General features: G+C 42.1%; 1 protein-coding gene across 12 annotated transcripts in view; it reads left to right on the plus strand.

Annotated features, from left to right (window-relative positions):
• APBB2 (amyloid beta precursor protein binding family B member 2) overlaps positions 1-27,459 on the plus strand; it is a 369,238-nt gene that overhangs the window by 31,839 nt on the left and 309,940 nt on the right. For 8 of the 12 annotated variants that reach the window (XM_024731651.1, XM_024731661.1, XM_024731662.1 and 5 more), the window contains exon 3: positions 1,459-1,495. The exons of the other annotated variants lie outside the window; for them this stretch is intronic. The gene's annotated coding sequence lies outside the window, so the exon portion shown is untranslated. The remainder of the gene's footprint in view (positions 1-1,458; positions 1,496-27,459) is intronic. 12 annotated transcript variants of the gene reach the window in all.

Genomic DNA, 27,459 nt, shown 5'->3' on the forward strand with positions numbered 1-27,459 from the left:
ATTTAATCTGTATTCCTTTTTAAAATGATATGAAAATTGATAAAATCTGTATAATTTTGGTGGATATTGGTGGCTGCTTTACTTCTTAATTAAGGTACCTGGGATGTCTCAGACTGTGAACGGCTGCAATTGTATTGCTTTTTAAAGCAGACTGAGTTACATTGTTATGCTCTTCTAGAAACTGCAGTAGTTTTTCAAGCCACTAGGACACCAGTATTCCAACTGTGCAGTTCTCATTGGAACCTCACGCAGTAGGACAGTTAGTAGGTGCTCACTATTATATTGAAAGAACAAATAAATGTCTGTACAATGAAAGACATTTTGTTGAGTAAATACACAGATGTCCATGCACTAGAAATGGCACATATATGACACAGTAGTGGGCCCTGAAGAAAGGAGGAAGGTTTGCCCATCAATCACAGTCCTTAATAAATCCTGGCTGAATGAATGAAAAGCAGGAAAAGAGGTCGGAGGCAGTTCTAGGTGAGTAGAAGGAAAGAGTGAAAACCACAGAGGCTGGAAAGTGTGAGGCCAGGCCGAGGCCTTAGTATGTTTTATTGGATTTAACTCGGGCAGGAGAATATTCTGGAAGGAACTCCAGACTAGGGGTTGGCACTTTGGTTCTTTGCTACTGAATGTGACCTTGGGTGGCTCTGAATTTTGGGCCTCTGCCTTCCCTAAAGGCTTACTGTGAGGCTCAGATGAGAAAATTTATATGAGTGTTTTGTAAGCCATGAAGGGTCATACCTATGAGGTGTTGCTGTGAGCCTTGATGGATGCTGAGGGTCATTCATTCATCCATCAAATACTTATCGCCACCTGCAGCAGGCCATGCCTCATGATAGACAGTGGTGGGTAAAATGCAGGCCTTACTTCCTGGGTTTTCGTTCTAGTGGTGAGAAAGGTATTAACCAAACAATCACTCAAGTATGTAATTACAAACTGTGGTAAATACTGTGAAGTACAGTGTGCTAGTGGCTCATTTAGTCTGGTTCTGGGGTCTGAGGGTTACCCTGTACTGTGTGGAGTCGTTAAGGTTCTTGCAGGGAGTGACTTAAACCCAGCATTGCTTTAGGAAGTTTCCTCTAGTGGATAGCATGGATTGACGAAGGATTGGAGCCTGGGAAAACACTTAAATGAAGCTACTGTTATAGCTATCATACATCTGTCATAGGACATATATATGTCATATTTTGGAATTATTTTAATGTTTTAAATGTTTAATGTTGATATTTTCATGTGCAGTTTTCTAGGGTCTTGATGTTGTTTGGTTTTCATTTGGTGTATTAGTGAACATCTGTGTTTAGTTAAACATGAAGTTACCATAAACTATTAGTGAACACGTATAGGTTCTTGTGTGTGCCAGAGACACTGTGCTTAGTGCTTTATATATATTGACTCCTGTTAACTCTCAACAGCCATGTGAGGTGCTGAGACCATGTTATCCTCATTTTGCAGATGAGGAAACTGAACCTTGCTCAAGGATATACAGCTGGTAAGTGGGACTTGGACCCAGGCCATCTAGTTCTGATTATATGTTCTTAATTACTTCGTTATCACCTTTTCACTTAAAAAGAAAGAATTAATTTAGCATTCTAAGAGAAGATAAAGATGCCAGTAAAGCAGTCTTTACATAAACACTGTGAATCTCTTGTCTCAATATATTTCCTTTGTGTTTTTTAAAAATAAATTTTTGCCAATTATAAAATAAGGAAGAAAACCTATTTTAGTGCAACAATTTTTTAAAGTTATATTTTGGTTTTATCATTTTGCCAGGAGGAATTATAAAAACGTGGTAGTCCTTGACATTGCTTTGTAGGCTGCATGTTTCCCCATTTTTTCCTTTGTTTCATAACCAGAATAACTATCAGCCACGTGGGTGAGTGTCCAGATCTGTCACTGTAGTAGATTTTATGTTTGCTTCTTGCCTTCCATTGCCCATAAGAGCTTCAGTCCATTTCAGTTGTATGTTTAGTTCCAGGGCAATAGAATCTTAGAGTGGGTAGCACCTGTGGTGTGTGTACATCAGCTGACTCCCAGAGATCACAGATGGGGAGCCGAGAATTAAAGCAAACAGGGTCATGGTGCTAATTATCGGTAGAGCCACAGGTGGAGGGCAGGACCCGGGACATCGGCCCAGTGTCCCTCCACAGCATGGTTTAGGCTTTGCATGTGGAGGGTAGCGGCATACGCCACCCCAAAATATGACTGTAGGAGTTTAGGACGTGCCACCTCCGAATATGCCACTTTGATGTATTGATTATTCTGAATTGTAGGCGCTTGAAAAAAACAATAGATGCAAGGGAGAGGCTTTGACCCAACTCCCCTTATCTGCCTGAAAACAGATCCTCCAAAAGGAACTTAGTTGTCATAGATCCTCACTCCAGGAGCTTCATCAACCAGGGAGGACTGACTCTTATCGCAGGAGAGGAGCCTAGGTGTCGACACCACCCCCAGACAGACTTTGTTACAAACTATCATACGTCCTGCCTAATCTTCTAAGGGCCCATTCATCTTTCCAGAAAATCATTTACTTTCCGCTAAGAGGCCAGCTGCCCCCTCCCCTTTCCCTACTAGGATGGTGTTTAAGTCTGAATTCTAAGGCACCTCCTTGAGTTATTCATTTTCCTCCGGGTATCTTCCATGTATACAAAGTATACATGTTAATAAGTTTCTGTTTGTTTTTCTCTTGTTAATCTGTCTTTTATTACAAGGGTTTCAGCTAAGAACTCAGGAGTGTGGAGGGAAAATTATTTTTCCTCCTCTACACGGTTCTTTGGCCTCCCCTTTTTTTCTGCATATTGTTTCCATTTTATTTCATTTGCGTAGTATAATTGACAGTGAAATTTTGTATTAATTCAGCCAAGTCCCAGTGCTTTGAAGTGGGGATAGGACTATTAGTTCAAAATGAGTTTTTGTTCAAGTCATTTCAATTTGAGTATTAATACAATCTTAAAATTTTTTCCCTATAATTTTAGTTTTTTCAACCCATTAATGCTAAATGAGACTTCCTATGTTAATTTCCCTCATCACACTATTGTACTTTTCATTTGTTTTGCTTATTTTTCCTAACGCTAAATTAAAACTTTAATCCTGAGCTGTGGGCCAATGTGGATAAGCTATAAAAAAGTCTGAGTTCAGAATTAAACTAAACCTATGGCTTTGGCTTAGTTTGGTTTATGGTTCAAAACAGCTTTCTATATTGATAGTAAGGGAAAATGTTTTGCAGTATCTCATGAAGGACTTTTTAATATATTGCTTTTTGATTCTGCGCTTGTTTCTTGACCTTTGAAAGAAAGTCCCCTGAGGGCTCTGCTTTTATTTGGTTAATGCTATTGACTGCTAAAAAGCATATTCTCTGTAGGAATTGGGTGTGGGTATAATGTTACTAAAAAGAGACATATGCTGTGCAGTTTCACAAATTGTTACATTTTCTTCATGTGGTTACAACCTCTTTTTGGAGTCTTTATACTTTTTGTGATTGGTGTATCTTTCCTGTACATTGTATTTTGTCCCCGTTTTATCATCTACCAGTTATGTCTCAGTAATAGAGCCAGGAGGCCAGAATCTCTTGAATATTCTGTGCAGAATTTTGTATTTACAGGATAAGCTCTCTTATCTGGGATTATCATGACCAGCAGCTGCTCAGTTGAAGTGGAGAAGTGTAAAAAAAAAAGCTACATTTATATCTTAAGCATTTTATTTTAAATTCAAACATATAAATGTACATCTGTTTGCTGATTTCTGAGGTAGGACCTGGTAAATGGTTTCCATGTTGTTTATGGCACATAAACCATAACCTGTGACGTCTGGTCCACCTGGTTTTCGGTTTGGCTTGCTTTAAAGGGTTATTGGAACTTCAGGATACTTGTGAACTATGAATGTAGAATCCTTCCAGATTTTTCTGATTTGCCTCCCCATCCTTTGCCACTTCTTCATGCCTAATATAACAGCAGTTATTTTAGTGTTACTCTTTTATTGTGTTATTCCACAGTATTCAGATGTTCAACTTCGTTTTCATAGAAACATTTTTTCTGAACTCATATTTTATGTATTTATATACAATTTATTATGTGTTTGGGTACAATTAAATTAAATTATAAGAACAACTGGTATAAATAAAAGTAAACACATCTCACCCTAGAGGAGGATACAGCTTTGCTGGTGGGAGCACATCACTGCTTCTTAACCTATATATGGTGAAGGTCTAGTCTTTTTATTTTCTATCTGTCATGGACCTATACTATTATTAACAAAAAAGGAAAGAAATAAAAAAGACATATGATATGCAAGCCTTAATTCTTTTTAACATTTTAGAAACAACATAAATAAAATTACATCTCAGTAAGTACAAGCACAACAAATATTGTGGGAAAAAATTACAAAATCTGTACATGTTCTTCAGAAGCATGTGTGTAGGCAGTTCACATAAAGAATCACTATTACTCTTGTTAATTTGTTAATCCAGTTATAACTAAACAAAATTTGTGAGTAAAATGATGGTGCCCCACATTAAATACCCTATGTATACTTCTAACAAACTCTGTGTATATCAGTGCTTAAGATTTTTAGTGTCCGAAATGAACTTCTTGTTTATCTACTCTAGGCTGGGTTAGTGATAGCTTATCTTGGGGTTAATGGATAACGTATATCTAAACTGGTTGTGGGTTTGTTTTAATAACACTCATGGTAGCGGAACTGGCCTTGTAGAGGGATGTTGATGAAGATGAAAAAAGGCAAAGCAGTTTCAGCAAGCTGAAGATCTTCATTTTTCACTTTTCTTCAAAATGAAGCAAGCAATGTTCTAGTGTCAAAATTCACCTTCAGTTCTTCCTCAATAGCCAGTTCCAACTTGTCCTTTAAACTTATGGTCAAATTTAAATGATCTTTTGATGAAAAAAATGGATGTGGACTTTAATACATTTATATTAAAATGTATTAACAAAGTAACCTTAAACCATTCCTCGTGGTCACATGGTTCTACAGCACTTGACTAGTAGGCAGCTGGTGCGTCATGCAGCTCACCTCACAAGGTCAGCACCGCCAGAACTGGTCACTGAGATGAGTTCACTATTCACGCACTTGGATGTAGCAACTGTGTGTAATGACTACCCACGTTTGTAAATGCTCACTCTCCATTTCCTGGGCAGCTGGTAACAAATAGTTTGCAGACTGGCATCCATCTCTGGACCACACCTTGAGAAGCCCTGGGCTCAGGTAGCACCTCTTACTAGCTGTGAGCCGCTGGTGTGCTGGAACATCAGTTGTTATGCTCTACAGAGGCAGTGGGATGTGCTGATTAATCTGGCAAGTACGTTAAAGGGGAGAACAGTTAAGAGAGCTGCTTTTGCTTTTGCATAAACACCCGTGCCCCCCACCAAGGTTCTTAGCTTTCATGAGAGTCACAGTAGCAGATGTATGTGTGTGCATATTTGTATGTATTATGTGTCTGTTTATCCGATGGCTGTGAGGATAGGGATCATGCTGTCATCTGAAGGAGTTCACGACATACCTCCCAAAATGTGCCACTTTGGTATATTGATTGTTTTAAACTAAAGGCACTTGAAAAACAGCAAATGCAGTGCGCGGCTTTCTCTGAACTCCCCTTATCTACCTAAAGACGGACCCTCCAAAAGGAACTCAGTTGTCACAGATCCTCTCCCCAGGAGTTTCATCAACCGGGGAAGATTACCTCTTCACATACACCACACCCAGACAGACTTTATAACAAACTCTCATGTCTCCCATCTGTTCTTCTAAGGGCCCATTCATCTTACCTAAAAATCATTTACTCTCCCCTGAGAGGCCAACAAACATCCCTCCCTTTCTTTGCCGTATCACGATGGTATATAAACTCTCAAATGTCACTGCTTTCTTTTGGGTACTCACTTTATTTTTCCTGTGATGTCCACATGTGTGTAATATTAAAAATGAATAAATTTGTAGACCTTTTCTCCTGTTAATCTGCCTGTTCTCAGTTTATTTTGTAGACCTAGCTATCGAACCTAGGAGGGTAGAAGGAAAGTCTCCCCCTACCCCCATCTTTGTCCATCGTTGAATTACCCACTGGGCTTTGCATGCAGCTGCTAGATATTGCTGCATGTTTTATATATGTATATATATATATATATACATATATACATACATATATATATATATATATACACACACATATATATATCTGGAAGTTCAGTGGAGACATTTTCTAGAGCCAAGTTCTTTAAAGTGTAGTTTTCTTCTAAGGAAACAGCACACTTGAATTCTCATTTCTCCTCTGGTTTCCTTTGCCTGAGTATATTGCCTGGGCCCAGGAGAATTTAGCTGCTGTTACAGTGAAACATATCTTGAAAAAATGATCAGTTTGGGTGTTTCAATCCCCCACTTTTATCTTTTCACTAACTTAACAATTGTGAATGATTTTAAATCCTCCTATGAACAAGGACTGCTCAGGATAGCTGTGATTTATCCTACTTTCATGAGTTCATAGTTGAGGTAGAAGCAAGTTTTTCAAGCAAATGAAGTTTTGGCCATAGTTAAAACTCATTTTCATGAAAGTTATTAGAGGGGTCTTTGTTGTTTGATAAAGGAGCAAATGCCCTTACTGTAATAACCAGGTGTTTGAAAGAGAAGGCAACAATAAAGGCTACAGAGGGAAGTGAAAATGTACTGATGATGAGTATAGATTTATCTCAGAGTAAAAAAAGTGTAGTGTTAATTTTAGAAGCATTTTCTTTCTTGATGTTATACCTTGCAGTTTGAAGTTTTTCAATATCCTAAAAATAAGCTGACTTAACAGTCAAAAAATATCATTGAAAAAATGACAACTTGGCATCTTTTACTAGGCTTTTTTCTCCTCCAGCAGGTGAAAGAAAAAGCAGTTGTAAATTTCAAGCATATTTAGAGCAAAGGCATCATGACGTAATTCTTTTTTTTTTTTAATAAATTTATTTACTTATTTTTGGCTGCTCTGGGTCTTTGTTGCTGCGCGTGGGCTTTCTCTAGTTGTGGCGAGTGGGGGCTACTCTTTGTTGTGGTGCATGGGCTTCTCATTGCCATGGCTTCTCTTGTTGCCGAGTGTGGGCTCTAGGCGCGTGGGCTTCAGTAGTTGCAGCACGTGGGCTCAGTAGTTGTGGCTCATGGGCTCTAGAACAGAGGCTCAGTAGTTGTGGCGCACGGGCTTAGTTGCTCCGTGGCATGTGGGATCTTCCTGGACCAGGACTCGAACCCATGTCCCCTGCATTGGCAGGCGGATTCTTAACCATTGCACCACCAGGGAAGTCCCCATAATTCTAATAGCTATCACATAGTGAGTGCTTACCGTATCTATGTGCTTGACATACTATGCTTCATTTAAACCTTGAAAGAAGCCGAGGACTTGGGCAGGATCATCCACCCCTGTGTCTGAAGTGCAAAATGCTGTGCTAGACATTGGGATGTGGTGGTTTGCAAATCAGACTTAGTCCCTGCCCTCTGGTTGCTCCTAATCTAATCAGGAGACCAAGAGCCTTTATGTAATTAGAAGTGGTGGTAGGTTCTATGAAGAGAAATTGTAGGGTGCTATGAGAACACCACCAAACAGGGCGCTCATTAGTTCTCAAGGTTGGTCAGTGAAAGCTTTGCTGATTAAGTGATATTTAAGCTGAAACCTGAATGATATTGATGAGTGGAAGTTAGCTAGGCTAAAGTGTGTGTGTGTGTGTGTGTATGTCGGGGTAGAGGGGTGGGAAGACATTCTAGACAAAGAGCACAGTTTGCACTAAGTCTTTGGAGTGAAGATCAAGGCTGACTCAGGGACTGGAGGGTGCAAGGGGGAGGGACCCTGATGAAGTGTGGGGTAGAGGGAAGGGCCCAGGACACCAGGCTACCACCCGGATTTTGGTTTCTTTTTCAAATGCAACGGAAAACTATCTAAGAGTTTTAGGTTGGGGAAAGACATGGATAGGATTACCTTTCATAAGGATCGTTCTAGGCCACTGTGGATATAGGTCCTAAGGGAGCCATATAAAAAGGTTATTCAGTTGAAACCAACAGGCTGCTAAACCTTTGCTGAGTTGTGTATGAGTTTGGCTCTTGGCCCTTGGCTATTTTGTCCTCCATAATCCTTTATTCAGCAAGAGTCAAAGCTGGCTGCTGACATCTCCTGCTTTACAAAATGACTGTACCTTGAGTACATTCTTTTTGTTGGGAGCTGCCTGTTAATCTTTGCAAGAAAGTGTGGGCAGTAACGATCTTTGGGTGTTACAGGCTTGCAGAATGGTTGTTGGGCAGGGCCCACGGCAAGTAGCTCTTTATCGCCATAGTTTGGGGTCTGGCTCTTAGCTTTAATAACCTGGAGAATCAGTTCTTTTCTCAGCACACCTGTAAGGTGATTGGACTCTGGGGATTGGGCTTTTGTTAACTCAAATCATAAGAGATTCATGTAAACTAAAATATCAGATGGTTAATGTTAAAGACTAGGGCTTCCCTGGTGGCGCAGTGGTTGAGAGTCTGCCTGCCGATGCAGGGGACACGGGTTCGTGCCCCGGTCCGGGAAGATCCCACATGCCGCGGAGCGGCTGGGCCCATGAGCCATGGCCGCTGAGCCTGCGTGTCCTGAGCCTGTGCTCCGCAACGGGAGAGGCCACAACAGTGAGAGGCCCGCGTACCGCAAAAAAAAAAAAAAAAAAAAAAAAGACTAGAGCCACAAAGGGGTCTGGACATGAGTTCTGGAGGGAAACCTACTCGGGAAGCCAAATGAGAGTGACATCATGCATTGGTTAGATCTCGATAAGGGCCATCTCTGCAGAGGAGACGAGACCCCTTAGTCCACTGGACATTAATAGACATTGTACAGGTTTTTGCTGCTTTTGGTTTCTTTTTTGTTGTTTCATACAGTTCCTTGTCTATTTAAAATTTTTTAGTGTTTTAAACTTTTTATTCTGAAATAATTTTAGGCTTTCCAAAAAATAGCAAAAAGTACAAAGAATTCCTTTACATTCTTCATTTAGATTTTCTTAATATAAGGGTCTTAAATAATCACCGTACAGTGATCAAAAATCAGGGACTAAACATTGATTTAATATTATTATCCAGGGACCTTATATAAATTTTGCCAGTTAATGTCCCATTAATGTTCTTTTTGGTCTAGGATCCAATCCAGGATTACATGTTATATTCAGTTGTCATAGTGCCTTAGTCGTCTTAATATGGAGCAATGCCTCACCTTTCTTTGTCTTTCATAACCTTGACACTCTGGAGAGTAGAGGCCAGTTATTTTGTAGAATGCCCCTCATTTTGGGTTTGTTGGCTGTTTCTTCATGGCTGAATGAAGGTTATGCATTTTTGTAAGGAATATTGTGGAAGTGATCTTGTGTGCTCCTCAGGGCCTCATATCATTCCTCGGTTTTTAACTATAAAGTAATTTATTTGTTCTTCCTTCCAAATGGATGATAGTATTAAGTAGGCTCAAGCTTCTCAAACTTCAGCTAATGTGGACCTCTGAGACTATGTCTAGGGGCACGCATTGCGGCTTGAGAAACACTAACAAGAATTAAATGCTGTCATTTTGAGTGATCTTGGTACCAGCATGCTTATAAATGCAGTTGTAGGAATTGAGATTACTTGACTGTAAGAAGGTTGGCATGTGAATGGCCTAAAGTATGCTTATATTATTATGTATTAATTTTTAAAACATCAAAAAAAAAAAAGAAAAAACAAATAGAAAGTTTCTAGATCTCAGACTCCTGGGGAAAATGTCCCTGGACCCCCCAGTGAGGGAAGCTTTGGAGGAGGCTATGACTCCTTGCTAACTGCCTCATTTACCAGATCTTGTTAAGGGTTTTAGGAGTTCCCTGGGCTTGAACTGATTATACAGGGTGGGTACCTCCCCCGCCTCCCCCCATAACCTACTCACCTCACCTATTACACATGGGCTTCTAACTTAGAGTAACCTCATTCTGTTTTAGGGTTGTTTTAGATTCATAAAGGAGATAAAACTAGTCAACAATTTTCTTAACAAAGTTCATTCTTCATTCTTTCCTAATTCCTTCCATTTCTAGTTTTATCTTTAAAACCTACAGTAATATTTTCTTTTCCTTTTTTTTCCTCTATTCATTTTTGGCTTTTCACCCTGGTAAAATACTATTAAAATAAATCAGCTAAATTTTAGCATAAATATAGTGAAAGCCAGCAGTTGAAATGATTGCAGCTTGAAAAATGTTAGATGGAGGCACTTTAGAAGAAAGATTTCACTGTATCACAGGCTGCTGCTTTGAAATAACTCATGTTTCTTTCCCACCTCTAAACTGTCATTTTTCCAAGTCTCCTTTTTTGGAAGCTTCAGTATTCAAAGGTTTGACAACAATTTAGGAAAATGAAATCACTCCCACTGTGTGTGACATTTGCTTGAAGATAATTCATTTGGCTCAAAATTGACAGTTGCTGAAATGAGTGAAACAATGAAATGTTTGCACGGGTTCATTTTTTAAAGGAAGGAAATCCATCAAGGTGGCCGTTTAATTTCAGGGCTCTGAAAGCCTTTATCTGAATATATATCTTTGCTTGGATATTTTCTTCTTCAGTTTCATGTAGAGTTTTATGTAATGATTGGAATTCTTGGTACCTTTGCCTGTGCTGTATCTTACCTCCATCTTTGTCCATTCTTCCACCTTACTTTGGGTTGGTAATCAGTTTCCAGTATCAGGTAGGATAGATTCTATTGTAAATGGCAGAAAATTCAACTCAAATAGGCTTAAGCAGTAGAGTATCTGTTGGCTCAGTGAACTAAACAGTAGAGACGACATACCGGGTTTAGGTATGGTTTGTACAAGGCTGTGGCTTCATTGCTCAGATCTTCAGGCCAGTGCTTCTAAAGCTATCTGAGGAAAGGAATTTTTTAAGAAAAAATTCTAAACCAGTGCAGGTCAGTACTTTTATAAAATACAATACAAACACAAGTGAATTACTAGAAAAATGAAATTTAAAAAGACAAATATATCCCATATATATATTTTTTAATTAATTAATTAATTTATTTATGGCTGTGTTGGCTCTTTGTTTCTGTGCGAGGGCTTTCTCTAGTTGCAGCAAGTGGGGCCCACTCTTCATCGCGGTGCGCCGGCCTCTCACTGTCGCGGCCTCTCATTGCGGAGCACAGGCTGCAGACGCGCAGGCTCAGTAGTTGTGCTTCACGGGGCTGGTTGCTCCGCGGCATGTGGGATCTTCCCAGACCAGGGCTCGAACCTGTGTCCCCTGCATTGGCAGGCAGATTCTCAACCACTGCGCCACCAGGGAAGCCCTATCCCATATTTTTAAAGTTAAATTCAACAGATGTAAAACTTTTCTGCCAAGTTGCTGTAAATGTTTCTAAACATGCTTATTTCTGTCCTGACCTTGTAATAAACTGTTACAGGCTATTGAGAAGCCCTGCTTTGGGACTGGCCTTTCCTGCCAGCTTTTGCAGTGTGTTTTTTTCAGGGTGGTAAAATGGCTGCTAGTAGCTTCCAGAATGATGTGTATCCTTGTTCACATCTAGGGAAAGAGTTTTCCTAACTGTTGTTCAAAAGTGTTGAGGTTCACACCGATTAGATCAATTCAGAGCCCTTCCCTGTGATCAGGGGAATGCCATTGGCTCCTTGTTCCTGTTGTTTGTCCATTCTCGAACCACTGACTGTTAGAAGGAAGATAGGAGCATAGGGATGGGGGTGGGCAGTCTCACTTAAACCATATGTTTGCCATTCAATGCTGGGGAGGCACCTGCAAGACTGACTACTATTTGGTATTAATAAAGACACCAATAGCCACCATTTGTATTTATGTTCAGCACGTGGTGTAACAAAAAGTTAATATTTCGTCTTTGTTCCAGGTTGCTGGCACAGAGTTCCTAGAACCGTTGGAATCCCTGAGTGGTCAGAATGTCTTATGTATGCTAATGAGATGACTTCTGGCTAAGGGATGGAAGGACACTGCTAGGTAGCTTCAGGATGAGGGCTGGGCACCAGAAACACCAAGCCTCATTGATTAGATGCTTGAGCTTCAGTCCCTCCCTGAACTCGGGGGTTTGGGGGAGAAGAGAGGGACCAGAGATTAAGTTCAGTCACCAAGTGCCAGTGATTTAATCAGTCATGTTTAGACAATGAAACCTACGTAAAACCCCCAAATGACTGGGTTGGTGAACACATTGTGGTATCGGGAGGGTGGCGCACCCAGAGAGGGCATGGAAACTCTGTGTACCCCCTCCCCTCAGACCTTGCCCTGTGCAGCTCTTCCATTTGGCTGTTCCTGAGTTGTGTCCTATGTGATAAACTACTAAATGTAAGTAAAGTGTTATCCTGAGTTCTGTGAGCTGTTCTCGTGAACCTGAGGGGGTAGGTGTTGTGGGCTAAGTCAGATAGAAATACAGGTGACCTGGGAACTGGGTGCTCGTCACTGGCATCTGAAATGAGGACAGTCTTGTAGGAGTGAGCCCTTAAACTTGGGAGTCTGATGCTCCCTCTGGGTAGTTGGTGTCGAAATTGAATTGTAGGACACCCAGTTGGCATTGGAGGATCAGAGAATCAGAGATAGTTCTGCAGCATTCCCGAGAGACAGGTGCTAATGTGACCCGAGCGTACAGTGAGGAAATAGACAAGCGATTTACGAGTGATACACAGCTAAAACTCGCACACCTGAGGTTCTTTGGATTCCAAATCTCAAACTGTCTTCCTTTATGTGCATGTGTTGCAGACATCTCAAATGGTCAATTAAAATACAAAATACTTGATTTTTTTGTGGGGGAAGTATTCAAGATGTAATGGTTTAGGGAAGTGGTTTATTACTCCGATGGTGAAACTTTCTGAAAATGGGGCCGAAGGGAAAAGATATGCACTTAAAATCCTTTGTAAAATAAAACTTAAAAAGAAAAATGAGAATCCAGAATTACGCCCAGAAGGTGGACATTATGTTAACCTTGATATATACTTAAACCCCTGGATTTAATATAGTCCTCTAAAAAATAGGTATGCTTTAAGGGATCATTTAGGAACATTCCTAAGTGAAAGGAATCAACCTCGAAGTTATAACTTTCTGTTGGTTCTAAAAATATTTGGAGTTTACTCTTTGTGTTTACATTAAAGCTAGTGTGATACCGGATTTGAAATTCAGGGGATAAAATAGCTATTTTAGTTGTTTAAAAGTTACCATGAGAAGTGATATTATTATTTCACTTTCTCAGGCAGTCTGTATAAAAAATAAGGTTTTTTGGTTTGCTTTTTTTTTTTTTAACATCTTTATTGGAGTATAATTGCTTTACAATGGTGTGTTAGTTTCTGCTTTATAACCAAGTGAATCAGTTATACATATGTTCCCATATCTCTTCCCTATTGAGTCTCGCTCACTCCCACCCTCCCTTTCCCACCCCTCTAGGTGGTCACAGAGCACCGAGCTGATCTCCTTGTGCTATGCGGCTGCTTCCAACTGGATATCTGTTTTACATTTGGTAGTGTATATATGTCCATGCCATTCTTTCACTTTGTCACAGCTTACCCTTCCCCATCCCCATATCCTCAAGTCCATTCTCTAGTAGGTCTGTGTCTTTTTCTTTTAAAATAGTGTTTATTTATTTTTACTTGTTGACAGTTTGCTTTATTTATTTATTTATGGCTGTGTTGGGTCTTCGTTTCCATGCGAGGGCTTTCTCTAGTTGTACTCCATGGCTCAAGGGCCCAGCCGCTCCGCTGATGCAGGGGAACTCTCAACCACTGCACCACCAGGGAAGCCCTCATTGTAGTTCTGATTTGCATTTCTCTAATGATTAATGATGTTGAGCAGGAGCCCTATAATTCGAATGTTGTGCCAGAGGTCTGTGAGACTGTCCTCAGTTCTTTTCAATCTTTTTTCTTTATTCTTCTCTGCAGTAGTTATTTCCACTATTTTATCTTCTAGGTCACTTATCCATTCTTCTACCTCAGTTATTCTGCTACTGATCCCTTCTAGAGTATTTTTAATTGCATTTATTGTGTTGTTCATCATTGCTTGTTTCCTGTTTAGTTCTTCTAGGTCCTTGTTAAATTTTTCTTGTATTTTCTCTATTCTATTTCCAATATTTGGATGATCATCTTTACTATTATTATTCTGAATTCTTTTTCAGGTAGACTGCCTATTTCCTCTTCATTTGTTAGGTAACGCCGCCAGTCCTCTACTTGCTAGTTGTTTGGCATAGGGTGTCCAGCACTGTAGCTTGCTGGTTGTGGAGTGAAGCTGGGTCTTGGTGTTGAGATGGAGATCTTTGGGAGATTTTTGCCATTTGATATTACATGGAGCTGGGAGGTCTCTTGTGGACCAGTGTCCGGAAGTGGTGTCTCCCACCTCAGAGGCACAGCCCTGATGCCTGGCTGGAGCACCAAGAGCCTTTCATCCACACGGCTCAGAATAAAAGGGAGAAAAAATAGAGAGAAAGAAAAAATAGAAAGAGGATAAAATAAAGTTATTAAAATAAATAAAAAATAATTATGAAAAAAAAATTTTAAAGTAAAAAAAAAAAACTGATGGACAGAATCCTAGGACAAATGGTGAAAGCAAAGCTATGCAGACAAAATCTCACACAGAAGCATACACATACACACTCACAACAAGAGGAAAAGGGGAAAAAATAATATATCTTGCTCCCAAAGTCCACCTCCTGAATTTGGGATGATTCGTTGTCTATTCAGGTATTCCACAGATGCAGGGTACATCAAGTTGATTGTGGAGATTTAATCTGCTGCTCCTGAGGCTGCTGGGAGAGATTTCCCTTTCTCTTCTTTGTTCGCACAGCTCCCGTGGTTCAGCTTTGGATTTGGCCCCACCTCTGCGTGTAGGTCGCCTGAGGGCATCTGTTCTTCGCTCAGACAGGACGGGGTTAAAGAAGCAGCTGATTCAGGGCTCTGGCTCACTCAGGCCACTGGGAGGGAAGGGTCCGGATTCGGGGCGAGCCTGCGGCGGCAGAGGCCGGCGGATGGCGGGATCGTGGCAGTGGCGGGCTGCACAGGCTCTCCGGAAGGGAGGTGTGGATAGTGACCTGTGCTCGCACACAGGCTTCTTGGTGGTGGCAGCCGCAGCCTTAGCGTCTCATGCCCGTCTCTGGGGTCCGCGCTGATAGCTGCGGCTCGCACCCGTTTCTGGAGCTCCTTTAAGCAGCGCTCTTAATCACCTCCCCTCGTGCACCAGGAAACAAAGAGGCAAGAAAAAGTCTCTTGCCTCTTCTGCAGCTCCATACTTTTTCCTGGACTCCTTCCCACCTAGCCGTGGTGCACTAACCCCTTCAGCCTGTGTTCACGCCGCCAGTCCTCTACCTGCGATCCGACCGAAGCCCGAGCCTCAGCTCCCAGCCCGCCAGCCCCGGCGGGTGAGCAGACAAGCCTCTCGGGCTGGTGAGTGCTGATCGGCCCTGATCCTCTGTGCGGGAATCTCTCCCCTTTGCACTCCGCACCCCTGTTGCTGTGCTCTCCTCCGTGGCTCTGAAGCTTCCCCCCTCCGCTACCCACAGTCTCCGCCCGCGAAGAGGCTTCCTAGCGTGTGGAAACCTTTCATCCTTCACTGCTCCCTCCCACTGGTGCAGGTCCCGTCCCTATTCTTTTGTCTCTGTTTTTTCTTTTTTGTTTTGCCCTACCCAGGTACGTAGAGAGTTCCTTGCGTTTTGGGAGGTCTGAGGTCTTCTGCCAGCGTTCAGTAGGTGTTCTATAGGAGCAGTTCCACGTGTAGATGTATTTCTGATGTATCTGTGGGGAGGAAGGTGACCTCCGCATCTTACTCTTCAGCCATCTTCTCCTGGTCTGCCTGGTTTGCTTTTTAAAAGGGATTTATCATCACAGAAAGTATCTTTTAAGCACTTAATTGTGTTTGTGCTGTCTGGTACTAGGAGAATTTATTGTGTTCTCTAATTAGATAAAGGGAAATTATATGTCTTGAGATCATCTCTAAATCAAAGGAGCCTTTTCCTGTGCCCTGTGTCAGTGTCTTGGAAATTTGTAGCCCTAAACTACTGATTGTAATTTGTGTGTACCTTCAAAATCAGTTGAGAATTCAGAGATTGAGGTTGTGATTTAAACTCTTGCTTACATTGTATTCCTAGATAAAATAAATATAGAGCCCATTAGGATTTATCTTTACAGTTAATTTTCTTCCTTCTATGATCCCTGTCTTTGAAACGTTAGAGAATGTTTATATTGATGTGGGTTTTAATTCGAAGCTATAAAAGTGTGTTACTTGGGCTTCCCTGGTGGCGCAGTGGTTGAGAGTCTGCCTGCCGATGCAGGGGACATGGGTTCGTGCCCCGGTCTGGGAGGATCCCACATGCCGCAGAGCGGCTGGGCCCATGAGCCGTGGCTGCTGAGCCTGCGCGTCCGCAATGGGAGAGGCCACAACAGTGAGAGGCCCGCGTACCACAAAAAAAAAAAAGTGTGTTACTTGAAGTATTAAGGAAGTAATTTTTTTTTTCCTTAAGAACATTGTTTCTGTTTTCTCACATCAGCTTTTCATCCTCTACTTTTCCTGCCTTCTGCTCCCACATATTCAGTTGACAGATCATGTCACTTCCTTTTCTTTTTGGTCATTCCCAGTGGCCTCTTTCAGAGCCCTGTTAACTGGATTCCTGGCCTCTAGGACATTGTCAGTGCTGCTGCTAACTCTGTCTAATACAGATCTAGTGCTACTCCCCTCATCAAACATGCTCGATGATTCTCAAATCCCCAGCAGATACTCAGGAGCTTTCCTTACCAAACTCTTTTCCCATAAAATCTTTTATCTACCAGTGCTGCTATCAGTTTAAAACATGCCAGAAACATTCCCACCTTACTAACAATGCCCAGTTTATCCTCTGTTATGTTGTCCTTTGCTCCAAATGGGCCCAAACCTTTTTTTTTCAAAGTCTAGCTTAGGTCCCACCACATCCTTGAAGTTCTTCTAGAGCCTTCTCAGATAGTTCTCATCTGTCCCCTTTGAATTAACATTATGGCCTTTATCACCCTTATGAGATTGTGTCTTCTCAGAGATAATATCTTGTCTTATTCACCTTGGTATTCCATCAGCCTTGCCGTGTTGGCACTCAGTAGATAGTTGTTGAACTGGATCAACAGTTAAATGGAATTTACTCTTTTAAAACAGAGAGGAGAAGGGAAGAAGGGAGGGAGAGAGGGCAAATATGAAAATGAATATGAATGCCTGTGGGTGAGCCCAGGCATACTTCCTTTGTATAAGGTACAGTGCAGAGCACTGAGAGAGATAAAAAGAAAGCTCAGCAAAATCCAGACTCTGGGAGATGCTACAGGACAATTGACCTGGTTTCCTCAATGCAGCGCTATTTACAATAGCCAGGACATGGAAACAACCTAAATGTCCAACGATAGATGAATGGATAAAGAAGATGTGGTACATATATACAAAGGACTATTACTCAGCCATAAAAGGAACAAAATGGTGTCATTTGCAGAGATGTGGATGGACCTAGAGTTTTTCATACAGAGTGAAGTCAGCCAGAAAGAGAAAAACAAATATCGTATATTAACACATATATGTGGAATCTAGGAAAATGGTACAGATGAACCTATTTGTAGGGCAGGAATAGAGACGGAGACGTAGAGAATGGACATGTGGACACGGGGAAGGGTAGGGTGGGACAAACTGGGAGATTAGGTTTGACATAAACACACTACCATTTGTAAAACAGGTAGCTAGTAGGAACCTTCTGTATAGCACAGGGAGCTCAGCTCAGTGCTCTGTGTTAACCTAGATGGGCAGGGGAGGGTGGGAGGGAAGTCCAAGAGGGAGGAAATATGTGTATACATATAGCTGACACACTTCATTGTACAGCAGAAACTCACACAACATTGTAAAGCATTTTACTCCAATTAAAAAAAGAGAGACAGAGATGAATAGGGGACCTAGAGGTTAAAAGAGACTTACGAAATATATCAACCAGTTGCAATGTATACACTGTTTGCATTCTGATTCAAACAAACTGTAAGAAAACATAAGACAATTGGGGAAATTTGAGCACTGATCAGATAACTGATGTTAAGAAATTACGATTAATTTTCATAGGCATGATAATGTTAGTGTGTTTATGCTTTAGAGTATCCTTATATGTAGGAGATACACACTGAAATACTTGTAGACGAAAGGATGTGATGCCTGGGATTTACCTTCAGCCAGCCTGGAGTTGGTGGGAGTGGTGGAGGGGTAGGGAATATGTGGTTTTGGAGAGCAAACTAGATTGGGTGTGAGTTGATAATTGTTGAAACTGGATCATCGGTGTTATGGGGATTCCTTCATTCTTTATACTTTTTTATGTGTGTGAAAGTTTCCATAATAAAAGGTATGAGATATAAAATAAGGGATAAGACATGACTCTTGTTTTTAAAGAATTGAAAGGACATGAAATGGGCATTTGGGAGGCTCAGGTTCTAGCCCTCGCTCGCTCTCCCAAGTACCTGTGTGACTTGGAGTCACCCATTCAACGCTTCTGGGCCTCACAGACTCTCCTGAGTAAATGAGCTCACTGGGTGGTCCTCATTGCCACTGGTCGATTGCAGTGCTGCTCTTCTGAGAGAGACTTTGGGCCTGCACTCCAGGAGAAAGAGTCTGGATTCAAGGAGCCGTGTCTGTGATGGGGGCATGATTTTATTCAAGATGTGTATTTGCCAGATCCACTTCCAAACTCATTGCCTCCTCTTCCCCAGGGAAACTGGCAGCATTCTGTAACACACGTTGTCAGTCAGTTTGAGTTGATAGAATTTCAGGCAAAGAGCAAAGCAGCATCCTGTCGTGACCTGGGAAGTCTTATCCACAAAGTTGATGCTGTGTGTGTAGTGATTAAGAAGAGCTCAGGCTCTGGAGGCCAGGTTCCAGTCCCCGCTTAACGACAGGCTGTGTCCCCCGGACAGGTGACTTAACCTACCTTCCTTAGAGGGTTGTTGTGAGGATTAAATAAGCCAGTACATGCGGAGTGCTTTGAACGGTGCCTGGCACATAATAATGGCTCAGTAAATGGCAGATATTCTCATTGGCTCCAGTAGTGCTGCTTGTATTTTGGATTTCTAATTCTTATAGGCTCGTTGAGGCTTAAGTACGTTTGTTATCCTCAGTTGCTTCCTTCTCTCCTTCTCTCTCTCGGGGTTAGAAGCACGTTGGAGAGCTCACCGTAGTCTATGGGACATGAGAGAGAGAACAGGGTAACCTGGGAAGGGAGCTAGTGACCAGAATTGCCTCTTAGAGGTTATCCTGTCTGCACTGCCTGTCACCTGGCTGTTGATGGGCTGAGTTGCTGAAGGATTTGGCTGAGAGGACATAGTTAGTGGATTCCACCTCTGGAATCCGGTCCCCTGGCTGCTGGTTATTTCTGTGGCTGTGTTCAGCTTCCTGAAGTCTCGTTTGGCATCCTCACTGATGACTAGGGTGCAGTCTTTCTGATCTATCTGGTATTTTAAAAAAATCATCCCCTGTGTTGAGAAGGGAAGTCTGGAATACCCTAGCATTTGTAGGGCAGGGAGATGGGAGGAAGCGTGGTATTCTTGGGCACTCTGACTAATTGCTTAAGCAGCAGGGATTCTGTCATTTCCTTTCTAAGGCCTCGTGATCTCAGACCCTTGTCCTCCCCATCCAGGCCGGCAGCACCTGGGAGGCCCCTGCCCGTTCCTTACAGCCCGCTTGCTCCAGGCCCTGGATCAGTGCCTCACAGTTGTCTGAATTACTTCTCCATCCTTGTTTTCATCCTTTATGTTTCCCAATAAATAGCATTGTTTCTCTGGCACCCACAAAGTAGCGTCCTGTGATTTTTTGTTTTTTTTGTTTTTTTTTTGCCCTTAAGCCTATTGCTTTCCTCCTTAATGTTATTTCTTCATTGCCTTCATTTTCTTTGGATGCGTCTATTTATTTTCTGTTCATTAAGCTGAAAATAGGTTTACAAGCTTCTCTTATTTATTCCAGGGATGAGATTCCAGTTTATAGATTATCCACATCCCTTTGCTTTTCCTGCAGCTTTGAGGCACTTTACAGCTCATGGAAATTTCCTAATAACAAGGGAAGTAATATCTCTATAAGATTTGACAGATTACATAAAGATTTCATAGAGAAAATAACATACTAGACTTAAGAGTTGAGAAGGCTAATAAAAAGAAATGAAATTGAGTTATTTGTAGCAAGGGGGATGGACGTAGAGTCTGTCATACAGAGTGAAGTAAGTCAGAAAAACAAATACCGTATGCTAACACATAGGTATGGAATCTAAAAAAAAAAAAAGGAGACGCAAGAGGGAGGAGATATGGGGATATATGTATATGGATAGCTGATTTACTTTGTTAGAAAGCAGAAACTCACACACCATTGTAAAGCAATTATACTCCAATAAAGATGTTAAAAAAAAAAAAAGGGTGGTGCCGAAGCCCACACGCCTAGAGCCCGTCCTCAACAACAAGAGAAGCCACCGCAATGAGAAACACAGGCACCACGATGCCCGTGCTCGCCGCAAGTAGAGAAAGCCCACGCGCAGCAACGAAGACCCAGCACAGCCAAAAATAAATAAATTTATTTAAAAAAAAAAGAGTTGAGATGGCTAGATTTTAAGCTGGTTTGAATTTACATTGACAAACTGTGGGTCTTTGGACAAGTTATTTTTACCTTTTCCTACCTCAGTTTTCTCATCTGAAAAATGGAAATCTCTAGGGGTTGGCGGGAGATGATGTGTTCTTGGTACTGATTAAATTTAATAAACATTAGCTAATATTACTGTGGATATTGTGATCTTATTGAGCTTCACAGTATAGTGGGTTTTTTTTTTTTTTTTTGAGGTAGATCAGGTCATCTTCTCCATTTTTATCTATTTCCGATAGTTCACCTATTCCTTTCCTTTTGCCTAGGAAAAAGAGAGAGAAGGAGGGGAGAGATTTAAGGCTAATAAATTCTATTTACAGCTGTAGCATCAAGGCTTGGTGAGTTTGAGATTTGCCCTAAAATCCTCTCCTGGAGGAAGAGGCAAAGGGTGAGTGGAGGACTCCTTTCTGTATCTTTATACTCCAGCTTATTCTTGGTTCAGTACCACCGGAGAGGACCTGGGGGTGGGGTGGGGTGTGTGTCTGGAGCTTCTCCTTCAGTCCACTTTCATTGTCCTTGATTTATTATTTATTTATTTATTTGCGGTACGCGGGCCTCTCACTGTTGTGGCCTCTCCCGTTGCGGAGCACAGGCTGTGGATGCGCAGGCTCAGCAGCCATGGCTCACGGGCCCAGCCACTCTGCGGCATGTGGGATCTTCCCGACCGGGGCACGAACCCGTGTCCCCTGCATCGGCAGGCAGACTCTCAACCACTGCGCCACCAGGGAGGCCCTGTCCTTGATTTAGAACCATGTCCAGGGCTCCTGAGTGCAGGTGATAGGCCAGGAGGCAGTGTGGCGCAGTGGGCAGATATGCCCACTGCACTATAGAACCTTCTCGGCTCTGCTGCTGAACCTCTCTGCTCTTCGGTTTCCTCCTTTGTACAGGAGCTGTGCCGTGGGATGACCTAGAGGAGCGGGACATAGGTGTGAAGGGCATGACACAATTACCCAATGTTGCTTACCCAGCGTTGGCTCCTTTTCGGGTTTAAAATGTGTTTCTGAGCCGTGCAGTGGAGGGCTCCGGCTAAGGGATTTCGGGCCGCAGCACGCAGGTTGCAGAGGCATTTGGTGGGCAGGGGTAGCTTCGAAACACTCCACGCTGCCAAGAAAGGCTGGTCTGGTAGAGTTGGGGCTTGCTTTCAGGCCGTGTCTGACCTTTGGGTGGGCATAAGAATGACATTGCTTTGTCAAAATACACTTTCTGGGCTCTAAACCTGACCTACTGCCCAGACATGTACCTTTTGGAAAAGGTGCCTAGGTGCTCCTGATGCCGGCCTGGCTTAGGGCCACTGCTTTAGACAAATCAGAGTGACTGTTAATCCATTCGGTTCTCACACCAGCCCTACGAGTTCCGTGCTGTCATTATGCCCCTTCTGCATGACACGTCCGAGGTCACACAGCTAGCATGGGGTGGAGCCAGGTTTTGAGCCCCAGTGACCTGGCCTTGGAGTCTGTGCCCTCGTCCCTCGTGTTTTCCTCCTCTCTTAATCAGAGATAGAATTGCCTTGGAAATGGGCTTTGGAGAGTGTAGTTCTTACTTAAGGGCTGGGGGAAATTTGGTAAGAACCAGCAGCTTCTTTTTTTTTACTGACCCTGCGTTATTTCTTGGAGTATCCTGGCCTGGTTCAGATTTCGGTAAGATTCATACGTTGGAGCAGGTGTGTGTCCTGGCAGGTGGGGATGAAGGCAGTAGAGCAAATTGACAAGCCCGCCTCGCATGTTTGCAACTTCCGCTCTCCCGCGTACTCTTCAGTAGGGGTTAGCTTGCTCCAGGGGTGAGAATTTGGGGGTCATTTCTTCGGCTTTTTTCACTATAGCCAAAATGCTAGACTGAGCGCCCTTCAAGGGTGGCTGGTCCTTTGAGACAGCCTGAGGAGAGTGGCTTTCATTTCGTCTGTACTCGGAAGAGAGCGGAGCACAGTTCCCGAGGGCCTGCCGGCTCACGGCTTTAACAAGCCTGGCGTTAGACGGTCTTGGAGGACAGCTTTCATGCGGGAGCCGTTGCAGCCTGGGCCAGAGTGTTTGATAGTCTGGGGCATACGTGCTTTAGACCGACCTGCCCAAGAAAGTTGTGGAGCCCTCAGACAAATGCAGCAGGTGTGAAAGAACAATAAAAACAGCCACTTGCTGTGTGCCGGCCACAGTGCTAAGGTCCTTTAGGACACTAGCCCTCATCCTCATGCCATCTGGAAGGTAGATGTTATGGCCCTCTTTTTATAGAGGAGGAAATGGACTCAGCAAGTTAAATGATGAGCCAGTCTCAAGGTCACACAGATAATAAGTGATGCAATCAGGATTTGAACCCATTTCTCTCAAGACTCCAAAGCCTGTGAACTTTCCTAATACTTTCCGAAAACTGTGTACTCAGCTTCACAGCAGACATTAGTTTGCAGATAAAAGTTTTCTCTTCTCTCTTACTAATATAACATCAGGATTTACTTTTGGATAAAGCGAATAAAATAAGCACTGCTAAATGTTATCCTGACGGGCTTCCCTGGTGGCGCAGTGGTTGAGAGTCCGCCTGCCGATGCAGGGGACACGGGTTCGTGCCCCGGACCGGGAAGATCCCACATGCTGCAGAGTGGCTGGGCCCATGAGCCACGGCCGCTGAGCCTGCGTGTCCGGAGCCTGTGCTCCACAACGGGAGAGGCTACAACAGTGAGAGACCCGTGTACCGCAAAACAAACAAACAAACAAAAAATGTTATCCTGAAATGAAAAAAGGAAAAAGGAATGAATGAGTGAGTGAATGGATGGATGAATGAAGCTGGATTGGTGATGGATTTAGAGAGCACAGGGAGATTCAGTGTGCTCAGGAGCTCTGGTGATTTCCTTCAGAACAATGTCTTATGGGGATTTCTATCCCTCTTTTGTTAAAATGATACAGGATCTGGACCATGAAGGAGCAGTTTGTATTTTTAGCTACATTTAATTCCTGAATTGTTTACTCTTGAATTTTCCCCCTCAATTAACTGTATTCCTATTCCTCCCTTTTTCTTTTCTCCCACTTGTCCTTTCTAGTAGGTTTTGCTTGCCAGTATTACTTGGTTTCAGGTGGATAAAGTATGTAATTTTAATAGTTGAGATTTCTTTGAAAAAGCCTGAGAAGGATTAATAAAGCCATATCTATCAATGTATGAGCTGTGAAAATATAGGATGAGCTTTCCAACAAATGTTATTATTATAATAATACTTATGGCTCCATTTCCACATCAGCCATTACAGATGCCCTGAGGAAACAAACATGGGGAAAATTAGATGTGATCATATTAATTATGATTTCACTTCTGTGGTTAAATAGATTTCCAGCTAGAGCTGGAGTTGCTTCTTAATTAAACAAATATTTCTTGAGGGCCTGAAATCTGCCACACCGTGTACTAGTTTGTGATTTCACCTGTTCTTTGGGTAGCAGCGCCATTTATGCTTTGAGTTGGTTTTTTAAATTCTTAGCAGCCGCTCTCAACATAATTTATTAGGCCAGAGTTTAGGAATGTTGTTCTGTGAAAGCCCCTTTCCCACATGCTTGAAGGGTAATACGAATTACGAATTTCAAATACGAATCCTGGACTTAGGGTTTAGAATTTAGAAACTTTCATTAGATTTTTATTGAAACATGAGCTGTTTCATAGACTGTGGATATCCTTAAATTATTATTAGCAAAATATCAAATTACTTGACTTTAAAAAAAAATTTAATGATGACCAGAGGCATCAATTTGAAGTCCTAGTTCAAACTACTTATGATTTAAAATGAATCAGTTGACTCACAGACTTGGATTGGGTGGCACGACTGGGTAGAGCTGGGTTCTGGTCTCTGCCCATCAGCTGTGTGACCCTGGGTAAGCCTTTCAACATTCTGGGCTCTGGTGTGCTCCTCTGTTGAGTAAGGGATTGGATGGATATGCTGTGACCTCCCTGCTGGTTCCTACTGGGTCAGACTCTGTGGGAAGAGAAATACAAGATGTTGACACATGGGCCAGTGTGTTGGAGAGAGAGTTTTTTTCTTGGTAGGGGGACTTTTTTTTTTTTAATTATTATTTTTTAAAAAATGTAAATTTATTTAATTATTGCTGCGCTGGGTCCTCGTTGCTGTGCGTGGGCTTTCTTTAGTTGCAGCGAGCGGGGGCTACTCCTTCGTTGTGGTGCGTGGGCTTCTCATTGCGGTGGCTTCTCTTGTTGTGGAGCACGGGCTCTAGGCACGTGGCCTTCAGTGGTTGTGCCATGTGGGCTCAGTATTTGTGGCTCATGGGCTCTAGAGTACAGCCTCAGTAGTTGTGGCGCATGGGCTTAGTTGCTCCGCGGCATGTGGGATCTTCCTGGACCAGGGTTTGAACTCATGTCCCCTGCACCGGCAGGTGGATTCTTAACCACTGCGCCACCAGGGAAGCCCTGTAGGGGAACGTTTAAAATGAACTATCTAGAGGTTGAAAGAACTACAGTCCATCAATCCATAAAGAATAAGAATACAGAAGTTAAAAAGAAATGATTGGGAGTTTCTTGTACTCTTTCAGAACAGCAATGCTGTACTCACCCCAATTCCCAGTTATTGAAACCCAACCAGGAAAGGGACTTCCTTAGGCAAGGACTAGCCTTTGTTTGACACATTGCATTTGCTCTACGGTTGCTAGGTAGGTTTGTGCCATTTATACATTCTAGTAGGAATGGGTGGTGGTTGGAGCTGGGCTGAGCAGTGCGTCTATATATTAGAAGCATATTTCTTATCTATTAGAAACTGCCACTGTTGGAGGAAAGAAAGTGTGCTGCTTTAAAAGATTCATCAGTATTGAGCTGATTCAAACAGTTGGAGACTTAGGGGAGAAATTGGAGCTTAGAAAATGATTTCTTGCTGGTGCTGTTGTATTCCATTTCTCTCTGTTCATTTATGGAGAGAATGATGAATGTATCAAAGGGGTGGCGAAGTATATAAAGACCAGTGTTCCTTAAATCTCAGTAATTTATGGACCTCTTTATTTAAAGGAAAAATTTCTCACAAATTCCCAGTACTAACATAAATATTTTTATTATGAAGTAGCTTAAATATGCCAGAACATAAAACTAGGTATAAACTCCTTATGCTTCCAGCTCTTATATAACTATAAAACAATGACAAATTTATAGAGGAAATTCAAGCAAAACCAATAACATTCAAATTAACATCAATTTATCACGACAGATAATCTTCTGGGCTAAAATTAAACCTCTCCTTGGAAATGTGATCGTGGTTCTGACAGCCAAAGTCCCAGTTCATTTCTCCTTCTATTTCCCTATATTCAAACCTTCCTTCATATAAAGCACCTTCATTTGGCCAGAACGTATGATTTTGGTTTTAATTTAACTTCATTTATTTTTCTTCCTTGTCCTTGATGATTAAATTCATACTACTAGGTGCCATGATGATGAGAAACAGAAAAGCAAACCCACTTTTGATCAAGCCAGAAGTTGGGACTTGGTGCCTTGTTGCATTGGGGTGGGTAGTGGAGGAAAGAGTAGGGTCATTGATACTTGCTTTACTGGGTTTCAGATTTGGGTGAGATTGAATGGTGTCATTCAGTAAAATGTGGAAACAAAGGAGAAAAAGTAGGTTTTGAGAGAAGATGATTAGTTTGAGATGCAGGTTTCTAGCAGTGTGGTGGACTGGATACTCAAACGCACTTCCTCACTAAAGCATTGTAATCTGGATAAAACATTTTTTTAATGCACTTTTGGGATCACAGGAACTAAGACATCTCCAAAGTGTCAACCATGAATTAGTAAGGTAAAACCCAAGCTGGGAGCTTTCTGTGTAAACAAACACAGAAGACGGGTTGCCATCACCAGTGTGGTTGGAAACTAAGCCTTGGGTGAGTGGCAATGTTAGAAGAGCCTGCATTCCATTAGGACCTGTAAAAGAAGCTAAAGTAGCCCAGATAGCACCCATTGGCTTTTGGCAGAAGCTAATGCAAATCCTTTCTGGAGGAAGGCATGCCTACTTTAGACCTTAGGATTCTCCTAAGATCAACCGAATAAGAGTTGAGGATCAAAGATTTCTAACCCTACTAGAAAACGAGCCACCAGGAGTGAGGATCATCAGAAACAAACAAAGAACAATAGGCTTAACCCTGACGACTTTAGATATTAAAATTATCTGATACAGAATATAAAATAACCATTTTGAAATGCTTTAAGAAATAAAATACATAATCACAAATAAGTGCAGAGAGCATGAGATAAAAATTGACCAGGCTTGGGGAAAGGCGGTGGGGGAAGGATAAATTGGGAGTATGGGATGCACATTACCATTTATAAAATGGATAAACAACAAGGATTTACTGGATAGCACAGGGAAATATATTCAGGGTCTCGTAGTAAACAATAATGGAAAAGAAGTGAAAAAAAGAATATAGATATATACCTATATATGTATAACTGAATCACTTTGCTGTATACCTGAAATTAACACAACATTGTAAATCAACTATACTTCAATCAAAAAAAAAAAAATGGAGACTTCCCTGGTGGTCCAGTGGCTAAGACTCCGCATTCCCAATGCAGGGGGCCTAGGTTCCATCCCTGGTCAGGGAACTAGATCCCACGTGCCACAACTAAAGTTCCCGCATGCTGCAGTGAAGATCCTGTGTGCTGCAACTAAGACCCAGTGCAGCCAAATAAATAAATAAATAATTTTAAAGAAATGACCAGGCATATTATTCAGCCATAAAAAAGAAGGAAATTCTGCCATTTGTGACAACATGGATGGACCTTGAAGGCATTGTGCTAAGTGAAGTCAAACACTGTATGATCTCACTGATATGTGGAATCTAAAAAAAACCCAGACTCATAGAAACAGAACAGATTAATTGTTGCCAGAGGTGGGGGATGGAGGAAATGGATGAAGGTAGT

Source organism: Neophocaena asiaeorientalis, unplaced genomic scaffold, assembly GCF_003031525.2.
Source record: "Neophocaena asiaeorientalis asiaeorientalis breed wild unplaced genomic scaffold, Neophocaena_asiaeorientalis_V1.1 scaffold39, whole genome shotgun sequence".
In the NCBI taxonomy this organism is placed as follows: Eukaryota; Metazoa; Chordata; class Mammalia; order Artiodactyla; family Phocoenidae; genus Neophocaena; species Neophocaena asiaeorientalis.